This window comes from Mustela erminea, chromosome X, assembly GCF_009829155.1.
Source record: "Mustela erminea isolate mMusErm1 chromosome X, mMusErm1.Pri, whole genome shotgun sequence".
NCBI lineage: Eukaryota > Metazoa > Chordata > Mammalia > Carnivora > Mustelidae > Mustela > Mustela erminea.
In genome coordinates this window covers 32220409-32246339 of record NC_045635.1, presented here as the reverse complement: position 1 = coordinate 32246339, position 25931 = coordinate 32220409, and the positions used below count along the sequence as shown (strand labels likewise).

The 25931-nt window shown below is 39.6% G+C and overlaps 2 pseudogenes; both read right to left on the bottom strand.

Moving 5' to 3' along the window:
- Positions 1–10797: 10797 nt before the first annotated feature.
- LOC116583870 lies at positions 10798–10960 on the bottom strand (annotated as a pseudogene).
- Positions 10961–17152: 6192 nt separating this feature from the next.
- Positions 17153–19059, bottom strand: LOC116582224 (annotated as a pseudogene).
- Positions 19060–25931: the final 6872 nt, after the last annotated feature.

The window sequence follows — 25931 nt, the reverse complement described above, 5'->3', positions numbered from 1 at the left end:
GGAGCTAAGGAGCAAAGGGGAGAAAGACCATTAGCCTGAAGGTGAAAGGGGATGTTTTGAATAACAAAAGTTGTGTTCTTGAGAACATGGGAGTATCTGGTAGTAGCTCTCTTCCTGGTACAGCCTCTCCTTTCCAGTGTAAATTTAGGTAGTTCAGGGGGAGGCCAACAGCTTTTCCTGCATCTGCTGGAAAGGACTTTTAACTCAAAATAATCTTTATGCCAGAGTGGCCCATCTTGGGGCAGCCTGCCAGGGACCCCCCCATCCCTACCATACAGATGGGTCATTGGGATAAAAGTTATCTCTGGCAGTAACTCTCTGTGAAACAGGTCACTGTCTACATTTTTCTAGGTCAGTAAGAGAAATTCAATAAGTTGTTTCTTAAGTCTTCTGGGTCCTGATTGCCTTCAGTTCAAAATAACTCATATGCCCAAGTGGCGTATTTTGGGGGTTACATATTCTGCTCCCCTTCAAGTACCATCAATTTGATGTCGAGTGTTTTTAAAAAAAGATTGATTGATTAAGAGAGCAAGTGGTGGGAGACAAGAATGCGGGGAAGCAGGAGGAGGCTCCCAAAAAACAAGAGCCCAGGACCTGATGGATTCCCTGGGGAATTCTACCAAACTTTCAAAGAAGAAATAACACCTATTCTCCTGAAGCTGTTTCAAAAAATTGAAGCAGAAGGAAAACTTTCTGACTCTTTCTATGAAGCCAGCATTACCCTGATCCCCAAACCAGGCAAAGACCCCACCAAAAAGGAGAATTTCAGACCAATATCACTGATGAATATGGATGCTAAGATTCTCAACAAGATCCTAGCAAACAGGATCCAACAGCACATTAAAAAGGTTATCCACCATGACCAGGTGGGATTCATCCCTGGGCTACAAGGATGGTTCAACATTCGCAAATCAATCAATGTGATAGAACAAATTAATAAGAGAAGAGAGAAGAACCACATGGTCCTCTCAATTGATGCAGAAAACGCATTTGACAAAATCCAGCATCCGTTCCTGATTAAAACGCCTCAAAGAATAGGGATAGAGGGAACATTCCTGAACTCCATCAAATCTATCTATGAAAGACCCACAGCAAATATCATCCTCAATGGGAAAAAGCTTGCGTCCTTCCCGCTGAGATCAGGAACACGACAAGGATGCCCACTCTCACCACTCTTGTTCAACATAGTATTAGAAGTCCTAGCAACAACAATCAGACAACAAAGAGAAATAAAATGTATCCAAATTGGTAATGAAGAAGTCAAACTCTCTCTCGTTACAGATGACATGATTCTTTATATGGAAAACCCAAAAGACTCCACCCCCAAACTACTAGAACTCATACAGCAATTCAGCAACATGGCAGGATACAAAGTCAATGTACAGAAATCAGTGTACACTAATACACAAGTGTAATCTTATACACTAATAATGAAAATACAGAAAGGGAAATTAGAGAATCGATTCCACTTACTATAGCACCAAGAACCATAAGATACCTGGGAACAAACCTAACCAAAGAGGTAAAGGATCTGTACTCGAGGAACTACAGAACACTCATGAAAGAAATTAAAGAAGACACAAAAAGATGGAAGACCATTCCATGCTCTTGGATCGGAAGAATAAACATTGTTAAAATGTCTATACTGCCTAGAGCAATCTATACTTTTAATGCTCTTCCGATCAAAATTCCACCGGTATTCTTCAAAGAGCTGGAGCAAATAATCCTAAAATTTGTATGGAATCAGAAGAGACCCCAAATTGCTAAGGAAATGTTGAAAAACAAAAATAAAACTGGGGGCATCACGTTACCTGATTTCAAGCTTTACTACAAAGCTGTGATCACCAAGACAGCATAGTACTGGCATAAAAACAGACACATTGACCAGTGGAACAGAGTAGAGAGCCCAGATATGGATCCTCAACTCTATGGTCAAATAATCTTCAACAAAACAGGAAAAAATATACAGTGGAAAAAACACAGTCTCTTCAATAAATCGTGCTGGGAAAATTGGGCAGCTATATGTAGAAGAATGCAACTCAACCATTCTCTTACACCGTACACAAAGATAAACTCAAAATGGATAAAAGACCTCAGTGTGAGACAGGAATCCATCAGAATCCTAGAGGAGAACATAGGCAGTAATCTCTTCGATATCAGCCACAGCAACTTCTTTCAAGATATGTCTCCAAAGGCAAAGGAAACAAAAGAGAGGACGATCTTTTGGGACTTCATCAAAATCAAAAGCTTCTGCACAGCCAAGGAAACAGTCAAGAAAACAAAGAGGCAACCCACGGAATGGGAGAAGATATTTGCAAATGACAGTACAGACAAAAGGTTGATATCCAGTATCTATAATGAACTCCTCAAACTCAACACACACAAAACAGACAATCATATCAAAAAATGGGCAGAAGATATGGACAGACACTTCTCTAATAAAGACATACAAATGGCTATCAGACACATGAAAAAATGTTCTCATCACTATCCATCAGGGAGATTCAAATTAAAACCACATTGAGATATCACCTTACACGGGTTAGAATGGCCAAAATTAGCAAGAAAGGAAACAACATATGTTGGAGAGGATGTGGAGAAAGGGGAACCCTCTTACACTGTTGGTGGGAATGCAAGCTGGTGCAGCCAGTTTGGAGAACAGTGTGGAGATTCCTCAAGAAATAAAAATAGAACTTTCCTATGACCCTGCCATTGCACTCCTGGGTATTTACCCCAAAGATACAGATGTCGTGAAAAGAAGGGCCATCTGTACCCCAATGTTTATAGCAGCAATGACCATGGTCACCAATCTGTGGAAAGAACCAAGATGCCCTTCGACGGATGAATGGATAAGGAAGATGTGGTCCATATACACTATGGAGTATTATGCCTCCATCAGAAAGGATGAATACCCAACTTTTGTAGCAACATGAACGGGACTGGAAGAGATTATGCTGAGTGAAATAAGTCAAGCAGAGAGAGTCAATTATCATATGGTTTCACTTATTTGTGGAGCATAACAAATAGCATGGAGGACATGGGGAGTTAGAGAGGAGAAGGGAGTTGGGGGAAATTGGAAGGGGAGGTGAACCATGAGAGACTATGGACTCTGAAAAACAATCTGAGGGTTTTGAAGGGGCGGGGGGTGGGAGGTCGGGGTACCAGGTGGTGGGTATTATAGAGGGCATGGATTGCATGGAGCACTGGGTGTGGTGCAAAAATAATGAATACTGTTATGCTGAAAATAAAAAATAAATTTAAAAAAAAGTGAGCAAGTGGTGGGAGGGGCAGAGGGAGAGGAAGAAAGAATCTCAAACAGACTTGGTACTCAGCACAAAGCTCAACACAGGGTAGGCTCTATCTCACGACCCCAAGTTCATGATCCCGGGATCATAACGTAAGCCAAAATCAAGAGTCAGACACTTAACCAGCTGAGTCACCCAGGCATTCCTGGTGTTGGGTATTAAAAGAAAATCTCTAAAATAATCAAGAAGTACATTTTAGGCTTAAGCCATAGTTCAGAGAAAGAAGGAGAAAGTTACCCAAGATGCCATCAACCACAACAGAAGTTTATACTTAATGGTGACTGACTAAGACCATCGCTTTTGAAGTGAGGAACAGGAAACCATGTCCACCAGCTCTGCTAAACTTTAATACTATATTTGCAACTTTAGGAAATGCAGAGACAAGAAGTGTAAGGATGGGAAGGCAAAAAGCAGACTGATTTTTCTGCATAGATACAATAGCCCATATGTCAAGATGAAGCCTGCATCAGCAAGGAGTCCTGGATAACCTCCCTGAAACACCATCCCTGCCAATCCATATAGAACATTTGGTGTGAAAGAGACATAAACTTTTGCTGTTTTGAGCTGCTGAGACTTGGCCATTGTTTGTTGCTAACTTATTCAAACTGGTACAGATGGCTTCAATTCAATCTATAGTGCTTTATATCCAGCTGGAAAGCTTCACACCCAAGCTGGAAAGCCTATATTTTAAATGCCTGAAATAATTTATAATATGTATTTACAAATAGAGTATGCATGATTATACAAATTTCCCTAACCTAGACATTAGACAAAGTTAATTCAGCCAGAGTAAGAAAGAGTCAGAGAAAGGTACAGAATTGTTAGACGGTGTGAATCTCTTGGAGGGGGCTCTGAAATTTCTCCTGTTCCTTCTCAGGGGAAAGACTGTGTGTGTGTATGTGTGTGTGTTTCAAAGAATGGTTTGAAATATAGCACACAGAAGAGAAATGGCAGCACAGGAGATCGGGACTGAAACAGCCTACCACACCCAGAAACTTTCTCCTCAAACAGTATCTGCAAGTTTCCCTAGCTTTACCCTATCCCCCAATAAGGTGGTGTGGAAGCGCTGAGAGATGGTAAAGGGCCTCGTGCCTGAGAGAAACAGCACACAGTGTGGGTAGATGGACTTCCACATCCTGGGCGTGATGGCACAAATGGTACCGGACTGCCAACATGAAGAGCTGCCAGGGACCAAAGGGGAGTCAAGCCCCTATCACAGGACTTCTGCTGACAACCCAGTTTCAGAGGTTTTCTAAAATGCCATTATTCTACATGAACCCTTGAATATATTGGCTACCCTAAGAGAAAGAGGGATATGCAAAAATCTTTAACCGCCCGCGTTTAAATTTGATTTGACTAAGACAATTCTATAATGGGAATGACTGAGTTCAATTTTTTGAATGGGGACTCAAAATGAAGACTGAACATTTGCAAAGTTAAAAGTACAACGATTTGCATTTTGCAAATGAATTTTGCAGTGAATCAAGCACTCCCTCAAAGAGCTGGTTGGCATCGTTAGTAAATTAAATGTGCTGAGAGGGAGAACACTGGGGAATGGATTAGATTTGGATAGAGGAGCAATCAGAAGTTCAATTTGTAGACATGGTAAATTCGAGATGCCTAATAAACTTCAAAGTAGAGGAAGTTGAGTATCAGTAGAGAGGTTTAAGGGAGATAGGCCCCTTTGGGGGTTTTTAGATATGGATGAAGATTTAAAGTTAGGGACCTGGGAATTGGATTATGTAAGGAATAAACACAGAAAAAGAACAAATCTAGAGACGTCAACTTTGAGGCATTCCAACATTTGCAGATTAAGAGGATGTTGTTCCAACAAAGGAGACAGAAACAGCAGCAAAATGAAGTAGTGGAATAAAACAGGATCGTGTGGTGTCCTGGATGTCAAATAATGTTCCAAGAAGGATGTGAGCAACCATGTCAAATACTAAGAGGAAAGATGGGGATTGAATAATGGCCATTGGATTTGGCAATGCAGGCATAGTAGATAACTTTGGAAATGCACTTTTGTGAGTGTTGGAGATGAGAACATTGTGCAATGGGCCAAATCTGGAATAATTCATCTTTCCTTTCTTATGTGGTTTTTCTAAAACAGTTTTTTTGACTTGGCATGAGGAAGCTCCTTGATAAGGAAGTTATTCATTTGAATATGTCTAGAAACACAGCATTCTACCTCCCATGTTATAAGTCAAAATGAAAATAAACAAAAACATAAGAAATGAAAAAACAGACCTGTTTACTTCATCTAGAAATTCTTAAACTCCTGTCCTACAAAGTGTACACACGTGTGTGTGTGTGTGTGTGTGTGTGTGTGTGTGCATAAGGCCCCACAATCTCTTATATGAAGCCCTTTGGGTCATATGTAATTTGTAAACCAGAATATTTCAGACTTCAGAGAGACAATGACGTGGATGGTGCATATTTTATGTAATTCCACCAACCACGAACAGGAAATCAAACACAGGAGTACTTTTGCAATTTTTTATAAAAAGTTTCACCCTGGGATAAACAACAAAAAAATAGATAGCTTCACACTTCTTTAAGTTTATACATCAAAGAATTATGTGCCAATATTTCTAAGGAAGTAATTTCAATTTCAGAACTTTTGGGGTTTCAGAGCTGTGGGCTTATATTAGGATTCAGTGGAACTGTTTCCTAGAATAAAGTTTGTACAGTGTTGACAAATGACCTTGAAGTGAGGGTCAAGAGCTAGTGGTAACTTTTGGGGTAAAATATAAACATGGGCATTTGCTAAGTACAGTTTAATTGTCGCAGACAATATTTCACGCAAGCCACATATGTCATATCATGAGACAATAAGTGTATGATTTATAATTTCAAAATGTTACAGGACTGTTAAAAATGACATGAAAATGATATCAAACACAATGTTTTTGTGTTCTAAAAAGGAAAACAAAAGGGGCGCCTGAGGGGTCAGTCAGTGGAGCACCCACTCTTGGCTTTCAGCTATGGTCACTATCTCATGGGTCCTTTGATGGAGCCCTATGGCTGGTCTGTACTCAGAGTGGAGACTTCTTGAAGATTCTCACCCTCTGCCCCTCCCCCCACTCACAAGCACACGCTCTCTCTCTCTCTAAAATAAATAAATCTTTTTTTTTAAATGGATATATTCTTGAGAGACAAGATGGCGGAGAACTAGGAGGAGGCGCCTTTTCAACCTGTACCCTAAAGTGAGTTGATTACCTACCAAAGAACTCCGATCACCCATGAAATCAGCCTGAGATCAGAATTATACACGTCTGGATCTCTACGGGGGCAGAAGACGCCAGTAGGCAGGTAAAGCAGAGTGGGAAAGTTGGACTGATATCGGAAGATAAACAAAAGGGGGAGGGAGCCACCAGAAGTGACCCACTGGAAAGTAATACCCCAGTACGAGAGTACCCTGCGTCTGGGGACCAGCATTAACTTGGAGTCTGGTTGAAAGCACTCAAAAAGAGCAAAGGATCATGGGTGGAAATTGTGGGAATTGGGGCAGTTAGGGACAGGGGCTTAAGTCCCTGGACCCAGGACAGCCACCCCTGGTGCTGAGCCAGAGAGAGTGCGGCAAAGAAGCCAGGTGTTGGTCCCTGAACCTTGAGCTTGTCTGAGAGCGCGTTGGGTGCGGCTCCCGTGAGGGGCTGGGAGCCTCGCCAGCCAGTAGAAGCACAGCCTTTTTGCACTCTCCATGCCTGTGCCACACCGCACTACCAGAGTCTGAGTCGCGTCCCACACCCTCCCCTGAGAGAGTGCATGCAGGTGCCAGCCTGGCGCACTCAGACCCAGAAAGTCTGAACACTCCCAGCCTGGGCCAGCAGGAAAAATCTCAGTGTGCGATCGCTGCTTGGAACCTCTCTGGCGGTTTGGAGCTGCCCAGACAGCCGCCACTGCCATGGTTTTGGGTACAAGCAGGAGTTCCTGTGTCCTCAGGGACCTCGACTGGGAACGTGCTCTTCCAGCGGCTGAGGGGGAATTTATGTGCTCTGGAGCACCCAGAGGGGAACAGACTGAGGCTTCTCTCTGAGAGGGAGGTTCGGGTGCAGTTTGCTTTCCTCTAAACCTCCAAAAACCATCAAAAGCTGTCAAGGCGAGAGAAAACAAAGGAACAAACAAAAAAACCTCCAGAGGATAAAAGCCTGAAAAACCAGTTTCCTCAGAGCCCACCCAGTTCAGGGCGGGTGGGAGGACTTAACTCAGGGAACACTGCCTGAAAACCCACGTGGCAGGCCCCTCCCCCAGAAAGCCAACCGGGAAAAAAAAAAAAAAAAGACAAGGGAACAACCACCACTACTTCATAGATACAACTTTTATGTTTAATTCGTTCCCACAATTCTGGTTCATTTTTTAATAGATAATTTTTTAGCCTATTTACCACCACAATAAGATGTCCAGTACATCAAATTCCATAATAACCTTTTAACCTGAACTTTTTGACACATATACCCGTTTTTCTTTTGCTTTTCTATTTTTTTTATTTTTTTAAGTTTTATTTTATTTTACTTTAGTTTATTCTTTTTTTATTTTTATTTTTTAATATTCATATAGAGTTAAACTTCAAGGTAGTCCCCTTTCCCCAATCAATGCTATTCTATAGGCAAACCAATTTTTAATCTCCCATTATCTTAGGAAAGTTGAGTCCCTTAACAAAGATATCAAGATATATCCAGGAAGAATCAAAATAACCTTCTTCCCCCACACTGAGAATTTATAACCACTCTCCCATCTTTTTCTTCTGCCAGTGTTTCTGTGTGTTTGTGTTTGTCCTGGTAGTATACAAATTTTATACTTGGGGTTCTTTTTGACGAGGTTCTTTTTTGGTTTTGCTTATATATATATATATATTTTTTTTTTCTCTTGTCATCTACTTTTGTCAGTCTTTTGTTTGTCTGTTTTTGTTTGTATACCTCATAAATCTTACCTTGAGGCCCACTTTGGCTGGGCCTTCTCTTTTATTTTATCTTTCTTTTTTTCCCTGTCTCTCTGTCTCTCTGTCCCCCTCTCTCTCTCCTTTTTTTTTCTTTTTTCTCTCTTTCTTTTATCTTTCTTTTGGGTGGGGACTCTTGATTGCTCAGAAGTATTCCAGGGTGCACCTCGACTTAACCATGGTCGATACATCCACCTACATCTGTTCAGTCTTCTCTCACCAAAATGACTAAGAGGAGGAATGTCCAACAGAAGAAAAATTCAGAGGCTGGGCCTTCTGCAGCAGAGCGAATGGCTATCAACATAGACAATATGTCAGAAAGGGAATTCAGGCTAACAATTATCCAGGCAATAGCTGGGTTGGAGAAAGCCATGGATGACAAAATGGAATTGATTAGGACAGAACACAAAGCCACCAAGGATGATGTTCATAATGTTAGGGCAGAACTGAAAGCCACCAGGGATGATATTCACAATGTTCTCAATGAGTTCCAATCAATCTAAATTCTCTAAAAGCTAGGGTAACTGAGACAGAATATACAATTAGTGATCTGGAGGACAAACAGATAGAGAGAAAGGATCAGGAAGAAGCCTGGAACAAACAGCTTAGAAACCACAAAAACAGAATTAGGGAAATAAATGATGCCATGAAACGTTCCAATGTCAGAATTATTGGAATCCCTGAAGGGGAGGAGAAAGAAAGAAGTCTAGAAGATATAGTAGAACAAATTCTCCATGAAAATTTTCCCAATCTCACGAATGGAGCAAGCGTTCATGTACTAGAGGTAGAACGGTCTCCCCCCAAGATTATAGAATCTAAAAAAACATCAAGGCACCTGATAGTAAAATTGAGGAATCATAATTGTAGACACAATCTCCTGAAAGCAGCTAGGACAAAGAGGCTCCTTACGTACAGAGGAAAACCCATCAGAATAACGTCAGACCTGTCCACAGAGACCTGGCAAGCCAGAAAGGGCTGGCAAGATATATTCAGGGCGCTAAATGAGAAGAACATGCAGCCAAGAATATTTTATCCAGCAAGACCGACATTCAAAATGGATGGAGAGTTTCCAAGACCGGCAATGCTTAAAAGACTATGCAGCCACCAAGCCGACACTGCAGGAAATATTAAGGGGGGGTTCTATAAAAGAGGAAAAATCCTAAGAATATCATTGAACAGAAGTATGGAGACAATCTACAGAAAGAAAGACTTCAAAGATAACACGATGTCAATAAAAACGTATCTATCAATAATCTCAATGTGAATGGCCTAAATGTGCCCATAAAACAACACAGGGTTGCAGATTGGATAAAACGACAGGACCCATCCATATGTTGTCTACAAGAGACCCATTTTGAACCTAAGGATACACCCAGACTGAAAGTGAAGGGATGGAGAAGCATCTTTCATGCCAAGGGGCTTCAAAAGAAGGCCAGGGTAGCGATTCTCATATCAGATAAATTCGATTTCAAACTAAAGTCTGTAGTCAGAGATACAGAAGGACACTACATAATTCTTAAAGGGACTATCCACCAAGATGATTTAACAATTGTAAATATCTATGTCCCCAATATGGGAGCAGCCAATTACATAAGAAAACTATTAATCAAGATAAAGAGTCATATTGATATGAATACATTAATAGTAGGAGATCTCAACATGCCTCTCTCAGTAATAGATCATCCAAACAGAAAATCAATAAAGAAACAAGAGCATTGAATGACACATTGGACCAGATGGACCTCATAGATATATACAGAACATTCCACTCTAAAACAACAGAATACTAATTCTTCTCAAGTGCACATGGAACCTTCTCAAGAATAGACCACATACTGGGTCACAAATCAGGGCTCAACCAATACCAAAAGACTGAGATTATTCCCTGCATATTCTCAGATCACAATGCTTTGAAACTGGAGCTCAATCACAAGGGAAAGTTTGGAAGGAACTCATACACTTGGAAGCTAAAGACCACCTTGCTTAAGAATGCTTGGATCAACCAGGAGATCAAAGAAGAACTTACACAATTCATGGAAGCCAATGAGAATGAAGACACTTTGGCCCAAGATCTATGGGATACAGCAAAGGCAGTCCTATGGGGGAAATACATAGCCATCCAAGCCTCCCTCAAAAAAATTGAAAAATCCAGAATACACCAGCTGTCTCTGCACCTTAAAGAACTGGAGAATCAACAACAAATTAAGCCAGCTCCACACACAAGGGAAAATAAGATTAGAACAGAGATCAATGAGATAGAAAGTAGAGATACAGTAGAACGTATCAATGAAACTGGAAGCTGGTCTTTTGAAAGAATCAGATCAATAAACCATTGGCCACACTAATCCAGAAGAAAAGAGAGAAGTCTCAAATTAATAAAATTATGAATGAAAAGGGATAGATCACAACTAACACCAAGGAAGTAGAAACAATCATCAGAAATTATTATCAACAGTTATATGCCAATAAGTTAAGCAACTTAGATGAAATGGATACATTCCTGGAAAACTAGAAACTCCCAAAATTGAACCAGGAAGAAATTGACAACCTGAATAAACTGATATCTAGGAACGAGATTGAAGCAGTGATCAAAAACCTCCCAAAAAACAAGAGCCCAGGATGTGACAGATTCCCTGGGGAATTCTACCAGACTTTCAATTAGCAATAATCGCGCCTCGGATAAACCTCATTGGCTACGATACTGCCACTGCGCAAAGCTCTACCAGACTTTCAAAGAAGAAAAAACACCTATTCTCCTGAAGCTGTTTCATAAAATTGAAGCAGAAGGAAAACTTCCAGATTCTTTTTATGAAGGCAGCATTATCCTGATACCCAAACCAGGCAAAGACCCTACCAAAAAGGAGAATTTCAGACCAATATCACTGATGAATATGGATGCTAAGATTCTCTACAAGATCCTAACAAATAGGATCCAACAACACATTAAAAAGATTATCCACCATGGCCAGGTGGGGTTCATCCCTGGGTTACAAGGATCGTTCAACATTCACAAATCAATCAATGTGATAGAACAAATCAATAAGAGAAGAGAGAAGAACCACATGGTCCTCTCAACTGATGCAGAAAAAGCATTTGACAAAATCCAGCATCCATTCCTGATTAAAATGCTTCAATGTATAGGGATAGAGGGAACATTCCAGAACTTCATAAAATCTATGAAAAACCCACAGCAAATATCATCCTCAATGGGGAAAAGCTCACACAACAAGGATGCCCACTCTCACTACTCTTGTTCAACATAGTATTAGAAGTCCTAGCAACAGCAATCAGTCAACAAAGAGAAATAAAAGGTATCCAAATTGGCAATGAAGACATCAAACTCTCTCTGTTCACAGATGACATGATACTTTATATGGAAAACCCAAAAGTCTCTACCCCCAAACTACTACAACTCATACAGCAATTCAGTAATGTGGCAGGATACAAAGTCAATGTACAGAAATCAGTTGCTTTCTTGTACACTAACAATGAAAACACAGAAAGGGAATTTAGAGAATTGATTCCATTTACTATAGCACCAAGAACCATAAGATACCTGGGAATAAACCTAACCAAAGAGGTAAAGGATCTGTACTTGAGGAACTACAGAACACTCATGAAAGAAATTGAAGAAGACACAAAAAGATGGAAGACCATTCCTTGCTCTTGGATCAGAAGAATAAACATTGTTAAAATGTCTCTACTGCCTAGAGAAATCTATACTTTTAATGCCATTCCAATCAAAATTCCACTGGTATTTTTCAAAGAGCTGGGGCAAATAATCCTAAAATTTGTATGGAATCAGAAGAGACCCCCGAATTGCTAAGGAAATGTTGAAAAAGAAAAACAAAACTGGGGGCATCACATTACCTGATTTCAAGCTTTACTACAAAGCTGTGATCACCAAGACAGCATAGTACTGGCATAAAAACAGACACATAGACCAGTGGAACAGAGTAGAGAGCCCAGATATGGATCCTCAACTCTATGGTCAAATAATCTTCGACAAAACAGGAAAAAATATACAGTGGAAAAAACACAGTCTCTTCAATAAATGGTGCTGGGAAAATTGGACAGCTTTATGTAGAAGAATGAAACTCGACCATTCTCTTACACCACACACAAAGATAAACCTGAAATGGATGAAAGACCTCAACGTTAGACAGGAATCCATCAGAATCCTAGAGGAGAACATAGGCAGTAACCTCTTTGATATCAGTCACAGCAACTTCTTTCAAGATATGTCTCCAAAGGCAAAGGAAACAAAAGTGAAAATGAACTTTTAGGACTTCATCAAGATCAGAAGCTTCTGCACAGCCAACCAAACAGTCAACAAAACAAAGAGACAACCCACAGAATGGGAGAAGATATTCACAAATGACAGTACAGAAAAAAGGTTGATATCCAGGATCTATAAAGAACTTCTCAAACTCAAAACACACAAAAAAATTAATCATGTCAAAAAATTGGCAGAAGACATGAACAGACACTTCTCCAATGAAGACATACAAATGGCTATCAGACACATGAAAAAATGTTCATCATCACTAGCCATCAGTGAGATTCAAATTAAAACTACATTGAGATACCACCTTACACCAGTTAGAATGGCCAAAATTAGCAAGACAGGAAGCAACATGTGTTGGAGAGGATGTGGAGAAAGGGGAACCCTTTTACACTGTTGGTGGGAATGCAAGTTGGTGCAGCCACTTTGGAAAACAGTGTGGAGATTCCTCAAGAAATTAAAAATAGAACTTCCCTATGACCCTGCCATTGCACTCCTGGGTATTTACCCCAAAGATATAGATGTCATGAAAAGAAGGGCCATCTGTACCCCAATGTTTATAGCAGCAATGGCCACGGTCACCAAACTGTGGAAAGAACCAAGATGCCCTTCAACGGACGAATGGATAAGGAAGATGTGGTCCATATACACTATGGAGTATTATGCCTCCATCAGAAAGGATGAATACCCAATTTTTGTAGTGACATGGACAGGATTGGAAGAGACAAGGCTGAGTGAAATAAGTCAAGCAGAGAGAGTCAATTATCATATGGTTTCACTAATTGTGGAGCATAACAAATAACATGGAGGACATGGGGAGATGGAGAGGAGAAGTGAGTTGAGGGAAATTGGAAGGGGAGTGGAACCATGAGGGACTATGGACTATGAAAAACAATCTGAGGGTTTTGAAGGGGCGGGGGGGTGTAAGGTTAGGGGAGCCAGTTGGTGGGTATTACGGAGGGCATGTATTGCATGGAGCACTGGGTGTGGTGCATAAACAATGAATTCTGTTACACTGAAAAGAAATAAATTTTTTTTTAAATGTTTAAAGTTTTTTCTTTGTTTTTTTTTTTTTTTTAAAGATTTGAGAGAGAGAGCATGAGAGGCGAGAACGTCAGAGAGAGAAACAGACTCCCCATGGAGTTGGGAGCCTGATGCGGGACTCGATCCCGGGATTCCGGGACCGTGACCTGAGCCGAAGGCAGTTGCTTAACCAACTGAGCCACCCAGGCGCCCGAAAAGAAATAAATTTTTAAAAAATCTTTTAAAAAATGAAAAAATTAATTAAACCAAAAACATCTGTGTGCCTGGGTGGCTCAGTGGATTAAGCCTCTGCTTTCGGCTCAGGTCACCATCTCAGGGTCCTGGGATCGAGTCCCACGTTAGGCTCTCTGCTCAGCAGGGAGCCTGCTTCCCCTTCTCTCTCTACCTGCCTCTCTGCCTATTTGTGATCTCTCTCTGTCTGTCAAATAAATAAATAAAAATCTTTTTTAAACAAAACCATCAGTACAGAATTTTGAAAAAGAAGATGGGGGGGCAGATGGAGAGAAAAATGTTCTCCCTGAAACCTTAGTAAAATAAAGACAAATTAATAAATAATTATCAAATGCCTATTTCTTTTTAAATTTTTTAAATATTTATTTAGTTAAATAATCTCTATACCCAACATGGGGCTGGAACTCACAACCCTTGGATCAAGAGTCACATGCTCCTCCCACCAAGTCAGTCAGGTGCCCCTACCTATTTCTTTTCCTTTTTTTTTTTTTTTAAGATTTAATTCATTTATTTGTCAGAAAGAGAGAAAACACAAGCAGGGGAAGTGACAGACAGAGGGAGAAGCAGGATATCCACTGAGCAAGGATCCCAGTGCAGGACTCAATCCCAGGACTCTGGGATCAGGGCCTGAGCTGCTGAGCGGATGTTTAGCTGACTGAGCCATCCAGGCATCACACCCCCTCCCCCGCCTATTTCTTATTATAGTGCATTTAGTGTTATAGGACATAGTTTCCCCATTCCCTCCACTCCACAAAAAACCACAAAAGATCTGTAGATCCCTTGGAGATTATAGCTAATGGAATGTTCATCTTATAAAGTGACCAAATGAGAGCTATACAGAGCCTATGGTGAGAGATAACCTGGTCATAGGAAAGCCAGTGCTGATCTACTTATGTAAGTCATCACGGTTTTAGGCTATTCATTCCATTCAAGTGCATCAGGCATAGATAAGAGCTAAAATATCCCATCCTTGTACTTTTAAACTGATTTTCCAGGTTCCATAAGCAATTTTCCACCCAACAGTGATGGCTTGTCCCCACTCTTAAGTGAGAGTCAATAGATGCAGCCAGGATATCTCATTTACTAACCAAAGCCTAACAGAAGGAAATTCCACAGGAATCTGAGATGAATTTGGAAATAGCAGTTAAAATAACTCAGTCCCACTTAGTTCACATGTTGCCCTTGGAAATGGCCATGAGAAGGATGGGAATGCAAGGAGAGAAATGAGGGCCTCTAGTTCCAAAATGAAATACTTTTCTCTACGCATAAAATAAAATGGGGACCTACACACACGAAAATACAGGCCAGAGAGGTTGTATGACTGAGAAATTGGAACATGGGTTGTTTTCCCCTTGCTCTCATCATGTTGCCTGCGCAGGTCACACGGCCTTCAGATACATTCCACAATTAGTCATTCTGCTTGATTTGGTGTCTCCTTGTGAACACAGCTCCTAAATCATTTGCTGGAAGTTGCAGAAGAGTAGTGATTGGTTCAGGAAAACTGCAGGTGGCTTCAGAATGAGCCAGCTGGAAGGAAGGTGGGACCATCCATGGTTACAGGAAAGCTGACCTAAGCCTGAGCCTCAACTTTATGGCACTGGCTTAGAAGAAATTGCCTGATGTCAACCCTTTCCTCAAAGGAAGACAGTGAGGAGATGACATACTAAAAAATAAGCAATACCAAACACCTTTGAGAAATGTTCTCACCAACAATATGTTGTACGGGGGATTTATGCATTTTACTGTGTTGAACGGCATTGTATCTGGTGGTGGGTACTGACTGATAAGTGAAAGCCTCCGGAAGGACATTTGTATGGTTCCCTTTGTCACTGGTTGGTATTGTTCTCTCCTATCTCAGGATGCCGCCCACTGGAGTCCTTCAAAGACGTGGCAGCTTCATGAAAGCAATCCATTGCACCGTGTGAATTACATTTTGTCTTTTCCTGGAGAATATCAGGAAAGGAATACATCTTAGAGCCATTTCACAAGACATAGTCCCTACATAAATTAAGTCTGATAAACTAATGGGCAGTTTGGGGGAAGAATAACACATTTGGCAGCCTCCTGGAGTCCCCAGAATGGCAATGGCGTCCAGAATTAGTGCTGAGCAGGAAGATGAGGACAAGGTGGGGAGGAAGGAAGGGGCAGCTACTCTCCTCAAACCCTCACGAGAGAGAAGAAATGTCTGGCTGGACAAGACTTGCCCGATGGATTCTTAACGCTATTCCAGGGGACTTCCTTCAAGGATACAGTTTCTTAGATTATACTAGAAATCCCCTCTCATTCACTTTTGGGTTGCTGGAGAGGCTAGGTCAAAACCCTGTCATACAACTACTGACAGCTTGTTTCCCCAGCTAGTGTTTGAGGACTTGAGTGATGATATAAGAAGAGCACAGCCCATGGGGCAGGATTTGGTTCACTATGCACTAGACTTGGTTAACTTGGACTAACTACCAGTCCTTGCTGAGACTCAGCTTTCTTGTCTGTGAAGTGAGTACTTCCCATACCCATCTCACAGAATTATTGTGAGACATGCATGAGAAAGGGTGAGAAAGAGCCACTTGTACAGGGTAAAACAACACACAAACGCTCATTAGAATTTATTTTAAAATTTTCCATAGAGCAAAACAAAGATTTGACCAGGATATAGACACAATGCCTCCAGAAAAAATGAGCGAATTTAATTGAGACAATAATAGTGCTTCTTTTATAACTTTTGTATCACAGTCTCCTTTCCTTAAAGACAAATTGATGGATTTTTTGTGTACTATTTTCATTCTCTTTGATGATCTTTAACTCACATTCTTCTAGGTACTTCCCTCAACTTGGGGAAATGGTAACCTAACTTCTGTAACTCACTGTCTAGATGTCTGAATGACTTTCTTTGATCCTTGTTTTTTTTTTTTTAATACTATTAGTACAAAGTAATTGATACACAGGATTTTGAGACACAGGCTATTAATCATGAAGATAAGTGATACCTGTGCTCATTTTGTCTAGACCCAGCCCACTAGGGCTGATGATATTGCTTCTACCTACATTATAGAACTTAGTTCTATTTATTACATATTTATACGGTCACATTTATGCATCCTTGACCAAGCTCTGAACTTGCAAAGACTCAAAAACGTATCTTATTTTTTTTCTAGCTTGAATGTTTTATTTTTTGGAAAAATGTTAGATATTTTAAGGGACTGTATTTCCCTTTTTTTATTTGGCTGCTAGGAAGCTCACAGGCAAAATGGAAGCCCAAACTTGCTAACTCTGAAGGCTGAAACAGTATGTATTTCTATGCATAAACTTTCCCAGACCTCTTATTATTCTACCTTCATCTTTTAGACTTCCTTATTTTCATTTTGTTTCATGGTTATAAATTCTTGTCAATCTGTTACAGATTCTTTCATTCTGCTTCAGAGATGCTTCTTTGGGTTCCTTATTATTTTGACCCTTTTGTCCCAACTGGTCTTCTCCTAAACCCATGACAAGTTCACTTTCTGAATCAGAGTCCAGGCCCATATGTACTTTGGGAGAATCTATATCTTTTCCCTTCAGTTTATCTTTTGTGGGAGGAGAAAAGGCTTTCACTTTTTCTAAAAAGTCCTTCTTAGGCTGGGAACTTGCCTTTTCTTGAAGCTTGGATCTGCTTTCTCTCTGGTTGGCCATGCGCTTTTCAGTTCCTCCTAGTTTCCACTGGGTTTGACAATTTGAGTTTTGTTTTGTTTGACAGTAGATGGCTCTTCATCCATCCAACTGCCTTCTTTGTCTTCTGCATCTTCTGGCTCATTCTTAGACTTCCACTTATTGCCACTGATACTATCACTCCTATCTGACTTCTCAGTATCTTCAAGATCACTGGGCTCTACAGCTGTGTAAACATCATCTGAGATTTCATTTATGCCTAGTTGTGCTTTGAAAGTCTTTATCATCTTGTCAAGATTTATCTGGAACCTGGTGTGACTCTGCCAGTTGGGTGAGATGAGAAGAAATGTACCACCTGCTGCTGGACCAACTCGCTTAGCTCCCTTAGGTCTATCTTGGCCTTGCTTCAACAATCCAGGTTAGGATTCGGGATGCTTCCAGTGGTGGACATTTTGTTCGTTTTTGTCATGATTGGCATGGATGCTTGAGGAGAGAAAGTTTCAGGACAACTGGATAAAGTGCCTGCTTGTCCCATGTTTGCCAAGGCTGATGAAGCTGTGCTCTTGTCCAGGAAGTCCATGGACTCCTTGCTGGCCCTGAAGTGGCTCAATGTGGCCTTCTTGACATTCTGCTCCATGTCAGAACCTGTTGGCATGGAAGAGTTTGTACTTGTGGGAGAGCTTGGCATATGTGACAAGGAAATCCTGCAACCCCAGCCCCTGCTCAGCATGGGCTTGCCATCAGGATCTTGGGGAACACTGTCATGTCAAAGCTGAGCTTGACCTTTTCCTGCTTGTCTAGCTGGGCAGTGCCAGCTCTGGGGTTGCTGGGGTCAAGCAGCATTTGGCACTGGATGTTTGGTGTGTATGGTTTCCCAATGGGAGAGTAATTAAGACCCCTAATCTTCCTGCAGATGTTCTTCACCTACACCTCCATCTTTCTCATTGCACCATTGAAGATGATTTTTGTATTTTTCATAGAAAAAAGGAATTTCTTTTTAGACATGAGGTGGCAATTATTTATTGGAACCCAGGCCTGTCTTGTTGCCCAAATAAATGTACATCATGCTACCCATCTTTATCCCTCAGATCTTCTATAGGCCAGAATGAAAACCCCTTCAGTTTTGCCCAGACCAAAGGATTTGGACTGCTACAAGATTCATAAAACCAGTTATCTCATTTTTGACAAACAGCTAGATATTTAGTGGACATACTTTGATTTCATTCATCCCATACTCAGAGACTTTGATCAGTACTTTTGCCATGTCAGTTTGTGATTTCTTCCATTTAAATGATGCATTGTGCAAAATCCACTTTGGATCAGGCAGGAAAGCTTCTATGCAGCCCTACATTTTCTTCTTCGCTTTCTTTTCCAACGTATGAGGGTCCACAGAATGGAAGATGTATTTCATGTAGTCAGGATGCTGTTCCAATGGAACAGGCTTCTGGAATGCATCTGTCCCTGGTTGTTTCATTTTCTGAATGGCAAACTTGAACAGGTAGGATAACTGTTTGATGGTGAGCATTGTCATGGCTTTACTCTGAGCCTCAACGCCTTCTGTTACCATAATCTTTTCACATTCAGGACAAAACCCATCTCCCTCTGGTTCTGTTTTCAGTCTCAGACACTTAACATGGTAAACCCAGGGATAAATCTCACAGTCAAGGATTTGGCCTTTCTGGTGACAAACCCAGCAGTAGAAATCATTCCGTCCATCCTGTGGTACAACACTGCTGCCCCTCCTCGTATTGACAGGATGCACTGAGAAGGTCCAGCATTCTGTCTGACACCCTCATGGCTCTCTGCAGCCTTCCCTCTGAACTCTGGGCTCCTTTACTTCCTTTGCTTCAGGTCATAAACTCAGGGTCATAAGATCAAGCCCCATGTCAGGTTGCACACTCAGCAAGGAGTCTGCTAAAGTTTCTCTCTCCCTTTGCTCCTCCCTGTGTGCAATCACTCTCTCAACAAAATAAATAAAATACATATTTTTTTAAAAGATTTATTTATTTTAGAGAGATAGAGTATGAGCGGAGGGAGGCAGAGGGAAATGGAGAGAATCCCAAGCAGACTTCCCACTGAGCACAGAGCCAGATGCAAGGCTTGATCCCACCACCCCAATATCATGAGAAGAGCCAAAATCAAGAGTTGGGTGCTTAACCCACTAAGACACCCAGACACCCCTGAAAATACTGCTTCAAATGCTTTCTAATAACTCACTGATTTCCACACGTGTCAGTGTGTGTGCGGTGGGGATAGAGGGTGGTATATATGTGTATCTTGGACATACAGGCCCATTTGCCCTTGAAGTCATGATTTCCAAAGAATAAATTAATGTCACAGGTTTGCCATATCCAAGGGGAAGTACAACACAGTAATGCAGACCTTCTGTTGGGTAACATCATATAATACAATGGGAGATACAAGGCCAGCATCTCATATCCTGACATAGTTAGCAGACAAAATTGAAAGGAAAAAAATGAATGGTTCTTTGGGAAAAAAATAAACTGTAAGGCCTCAGAAAACTGTTGGTTAAATTCATTTTTTATTTCATTGCTAAAGTAATGAATGACAATTAATTTAGGCCTTTCTTCACAAAGTACCAGTATTGTGAAAGTGTGAATTCCTTTCACAGAATCACACTCTAATTGTCTAAGATAGAAAGTCTTAAATGACCTCCATATTTCAGATGAACTATCTTTGCTTCATTGAAAAGAGTGGCATTATGGGTGATCTATACCCTTAGTTAAAATACAAAAATAGTTAAAAAACAAAAATACACACTTATGGTACAAATTGCCTTAGTGTAAAGCCTGACAGAATTCAGGATCTGAGCCAGAGAATTTTCTCACCTTTCTGTCGCAAAAGGGTAGCAAAATCACATGAAAATCTTTTCTGGGTCCAGATCACACAGTATATTAAAAGATTTTGCTACTGTACAATTTTCCCAAAGGCACTAGGATTTCTCAAAATATTTATTTGAAGTGCTTTGAACTTGCTCTAATAGGTGAACAAAGGACTGCAGATATTGTGGAAAGCTATTTACAACCCCTCCTCCCTTGCCTTCCTTAACACTAAAGAGACTGCGAAGTTGCATTAGTCACTGGTTTGCCTCTATTTCAGCAAGAGTAGCAAGATGAGAGGCAATTTTAGTGATCAGTGAGATGTATATAAAGTCTTGGAAAAGGAGAGAAAATGAAAAGCTTTGGGAAGGAAAAGATTTTGGGTCTTCTTCCTGCTTCATGCCAGAAATATGAGCGAAGGATAATGGAGAGGGAAGGAAGAATGAGCCACGATCCCCTGAAGACAATCTATTACGCAATCTACCTCCCAACAAGTTAGCTGATAAAAATATGTTTCAGTGTTGGGGTGCCTGGGTGGCTCAGTCAGTTAAGTGTCTACCTTTGGCTCAGGTCATAATGGCAGGCTCCTGGGATTGAGCCCTGTGCCAGGCTCCCTACTCAGCGGGGAGTCTGCTTTTTCCTCTCCCTCTGACTGCTACTCCCCCTGCTTGTGCTCTCTTTCTCTGTCAAATAAACAAACAAGCAAAATCTTTTTTTTTTTTTTAAATGTGTCCCAATATGTTTAAAGCAGTTGTTGGGTTTTCTTTTGTTTTAAGATATCTCAACATATAAGAAAGGTGTTTTGGGGATGCTGAATTAAAAAACAAAAAAACAAAAAAATAAACCTTTAAGTAACTATTTATTTATTTTAAAGATTTTATTTATTTATTTGATAGTGAGAGAGAGCACAAGAAGGAGGAGCAGTAGGCAGAGGGAGAACTAGGCTCCCCGCTGAACAAGGAGCCTAATGTGGAACTTGATCCAATTTAATTACTGAAGCAATTAATTTCAAATATTGTCAACATAGAGGGTTCAAATTCAGATTGCTTAGGGAAAATGTTTTTGTATATATTTACTTCATATATAAATATCTATTACATATAGTAGGAATAAAAGCAGTCAGAGAAAATAAATCACTGATTTAATAAAAGTAAGAGGTACTAAAATTTCATCAAGTAAATGTTTTATACTCCACAAAAATATTTGAGTTACTTCAATAGGCAAACTAAAATGATCTCTGATTCAACTAATTGATTTGGTAAGGAACACTAGCTACTAGAACAGGTTCTCAGATGTCTTCCTTTATTTTTTACAGAATGTTTTACTGAATTTTGTTTTCACTTTTCAATTAACTGTGTTGGCATTACAAATGAACTATATATAAATGAACCACTTGTAATCCATATAATTATTCAAACGTATATGTTAAAAAATGAAAGTTTCACATCAATGTCAATTAGCTATGCACACTTGAAATGGAAGTAAAATGGAATATATTGGTTAAGAATAAATTGGTGAATGTTTCTGTGATTATGTCGTGGGGTAAGGCGCTTTCATACTTACTGAAGGGAATATAAATCTGACAAAAACTATCAAAATTGCAAAAGTACATTTCCTTGGAACCAGCAATTCTACATTTAGGAATTTATTCTGAAGATATACTTGCATGCATTCATGGGAAATCATACATGCGCAAGATTATTCTTGCAGCATAATTTGCAATAGCAATCTGGAGACAACTGTTCATAAATAGGGGATTGGCTCTGTAAATTACTGTGCATTCATAAAGAAAGTATTATTGAAAAGAATGAAGTAAGTCATCATGTACTTATATGAAGCAATCTCCAACTTGTTTTAGGTAAAAAAGGAAAAATGTGGGAAAAAATGGATGGGTAATATATGGGTATATCATATATGTGTATGTAATACACACACACACACACACACACACACACACACACACACACCGCGCCCCTGGTATAGATATAACTGTGGAAGAAACTGACATTTGCTGCTTTTGATGACCAAGAGTAATGCGTGGGGTAATATGACTAGGAACAGGGTAGGAGAAAAGCTATAGACCTATTTTTTTAAAAATTATAAGCAATATGTAAGGTATTACTTATCTCACAAAAGAGAATTAAGATATACGTTAGTGGGAGGACTTAAGTGGCTCAGTTGGTTAAGCATCTGACTCTTGATCTCAACTCAGATCTTGATCTCAGAGTCATGAGTTCAAGACCCACATCAAGACCAAGTAGGCTCCACAGCCAGTGTGGAGCCTACTTTAAAAAAAAATAGATAAACAAACAAAATGTATGTTAGTGAAAAATCTCAAATTTTCTTTAAAAATAATTAAGTATGTATAAGCTCATTCTGCTCTTTCCTGCATGCAATGAATCACATCATCCTGTCAAAGAGGAAATTTTAAATGCTTAAATAAATACATAAAGTCTCACAGCTTTATTAATATAACAGAAAAAGCCAGCTTAATTCCCAAATTGCTTCCTCGTGGATCTACCCTAATTCAGTGTTAAAAGCAGTGTGAAAATGTTTTTAATTAAGGACATTTCTCACTTTTTGGAATCTTGCAAAATGGGCCATTCTGTGATAAGAAAGAGCTTATATAATAGGTCCATCTTTCACTTATGAATACAGAATGTTGATGCAATTAATTGAGTCACCCACAAAATGATATTCCTAAATTCATTTAATGACCAGCAAAGTACAAGTACCCACCACTATTTTTGACTTTGCTAGTACTTTAGTAAGAATTCTCATGGTATGTAACATATAATAGATAGAAGTGGCAGAATTAAAAGATAAAAATGTATAAAATTTCCATAACAGAAAAAGTCATGTTTCCTTCTTCATAAGTGAGAGGTTCATCTTAAACTATTTGAGCTGTGTTCCCCCCACAGAACTTATAAAATGTATCTTTGTCTAAATTTATCATGTAAATCCCCCCCTTTTTTAAAGATTTTATTTATTTATTTGAGAGAGAGAGCACAAGCAGCATGGAGGGGCAGAAGGAGAGAGAAGCAGACTCCCTGCTGAGCAGGACACTGGGATCAGGACCTGAGTCAAAGGCAGAAGCTTAACTGCTTAACTGACTGATCTACCCAGGCACCCTGCAAAACCCCTTTTCATGTGAAGTAAGACTAACATGAGGGAAATAGGCACTCCCGCATGAACCAGAGACACCAGACTATTCAGTATCCTCCAGAGTGTGCTTCCTGCTTTAAGACCTTCAAGGACGTTATTAAAGTCTGGATATTAACAATCTTCACCCACTAGAAGTGCACATTATGCTTGGCTCCAGTTCTGGAACCTATTTGTACTCATCACAGATGAAATCCTCAAGTATTCTTTTGTCAGCTGCCCTCATTTCCATCCATTCTATTCACAAAACCAAGTGGGTCAACTCCAGAGGCACATGATGGATACTCAGTAAATACTGAATAGGTGAGGAATGAGTGAATGGGTAACAATAAACTTTATTTTTACATTACTTACTGCTTCTGTGTACCTGGGTGGCCATGTTGGTTTAGTGTTCAACTCTTAATTTCAGTTCAGGTCATGATCTCAGGGTCCTGAGATCGAGCCCTGAGTTGGGCTCCATGTTCAACTAGGAGTCTGCTTGATATTCTCTCTCTTTCTTTCCCTCTGCCCCTCCCCCTCTTTACACATGGGTTTTCTCTCTCAAATGAATAAATACAACCTTTAAAAAAAATTATATATGTATATGTGTGTATGTGTGTATGTATGTATGTGTGTGTGTATACACACACACATATGAAATGTTTTACTGCTTTTAAAATACATTTGCATTATCACTGCATTTATTCTTCACAATACTCATGTAAAAAGGTAGGGACGGTGCACCTGGCTCAGTCAGAAGAGCATGCAGCTCTTGATCTCAGTGTCATGAGTTTGAGCTCCATGGTGGGTGTAGAGATTACATACATACATATATACACACATAAACTTTAAAAAAAAAAAGGCAGGGCTTTTAGGTCATGTTTTACACATGATGAATTTGAGGTCCTAAGTGGTGTAAATGAGGTGTTCAATGTCACAACTAAGAAGCTACCAAGCCCCCATAACATGCCATTGTCCTTCAATGATCATAGGACATCAGTAATGGCATCCATCAGAAGCAGCAGTGGGGGGCAGAAGTGGCCCCCTGACTCCCCCACTCTGGATGTTGGTACTTCAGCTTCCACTTTAGCTCTCAGTTTAGATATGAAAGGGCAAAAGCTTTGCTTGGAATGCTCTTTGCTGTGAAGATTCCTGACAACAGAGGGAAGGACCAAGTTGGTGGAGGAGTAGGAGACCTAACTTTTATCTGGTCTGAGGAGTTCAGCTAGAACTATTCAGCTAGATAGTTTTCAAACCATTCTGAACACCTACAAACTCAAAAGGAGATCAAAGAAAAGAACAGCAGGAATTCTAGGAACAGAGAAGCGACTACTTTCTGGAAGGTTGGACATGCAGAGAAGTGAATTTCTGTCTTTTAAATTTTGGGATAGTTTCTTCTAACAGACCAAAATATACCCTAAATCTAGTGTATGGCTTTGTTGAGTGTCCCACCTGATCACATACTCTACCCCCCTTTTAAAATTTTTTTCCCTTTTTTCAGCCAACTTATCAATTCCTTTTTTAAAATCTTTTTAAATTTTCACCTTTATAGTCATACTCCAACCCTTCATCATATTTACTCATACTTTTGTGTGTGTGTGTGTGTATATATATATATATATATATATATATATATATATATATATAAGTTTTTCTTTCCCTAAAATTTTGGGAGGCAGTTTCTTCTAACAGCCCAAAATACACCCAAAATCAAGAGTGTGACTTTGTTCTATCCACTAGTGTGATCATATATATATATATATATACACACACACACACATATGTATGTGTATATACACACAAGAAAGGAAAATTACATATTATATATATATATAAAATATGTAATTTTATATATATATATAAATAATATGTAATTTTCCTTTCTTATATATATATATAATATGTAATTTTATATATATATATATATATATATATATATAATATGTAATTTTCCTTTCTTTTCTCCCTAGTTTTGGGGTTCTTCTGATTTGTTTAGTGTATATTTTTCTGGGGTTGTTGTTACCCTTTAAGCATTTTGTTCTCTCATTCATCTAGTCTTCTCTGAATAAAATGACAAAGTGGAAAAACTGGCCTCAAAAACAAACAAAAAAGAACAAGAAGCAGTACCAACTGCTAGGGACCTAATCAATATGGACATTAGTAAGATATCAGAACTAGAGTTTAAAATGATGATTATAAAGATACTAGCTGAGCTTGAAAAAAGCATAGAAGGTACTAGAGAAGCCCTTTCAGGAGAAACAAAAGAACCAAAATCTAACCAAGTTGAAATAAAAAAAACAAAAAACAATCAAAACTGGAGGCTGTAACTGCTAGGATAAATGAGGCAGAAGAAAGAATTAGTGATATAGAAGACCAAATGATGGAGAATAAAGAAGCTGAGAAAAAGAGAGATAAAGAACTACTGGATCATGAGGAGAGAATATGAGAGATAAGTCATATGAAACAATGTTAAAAAAATTGGGATCCCATAAGAAGAAGAAAGAGAGAGA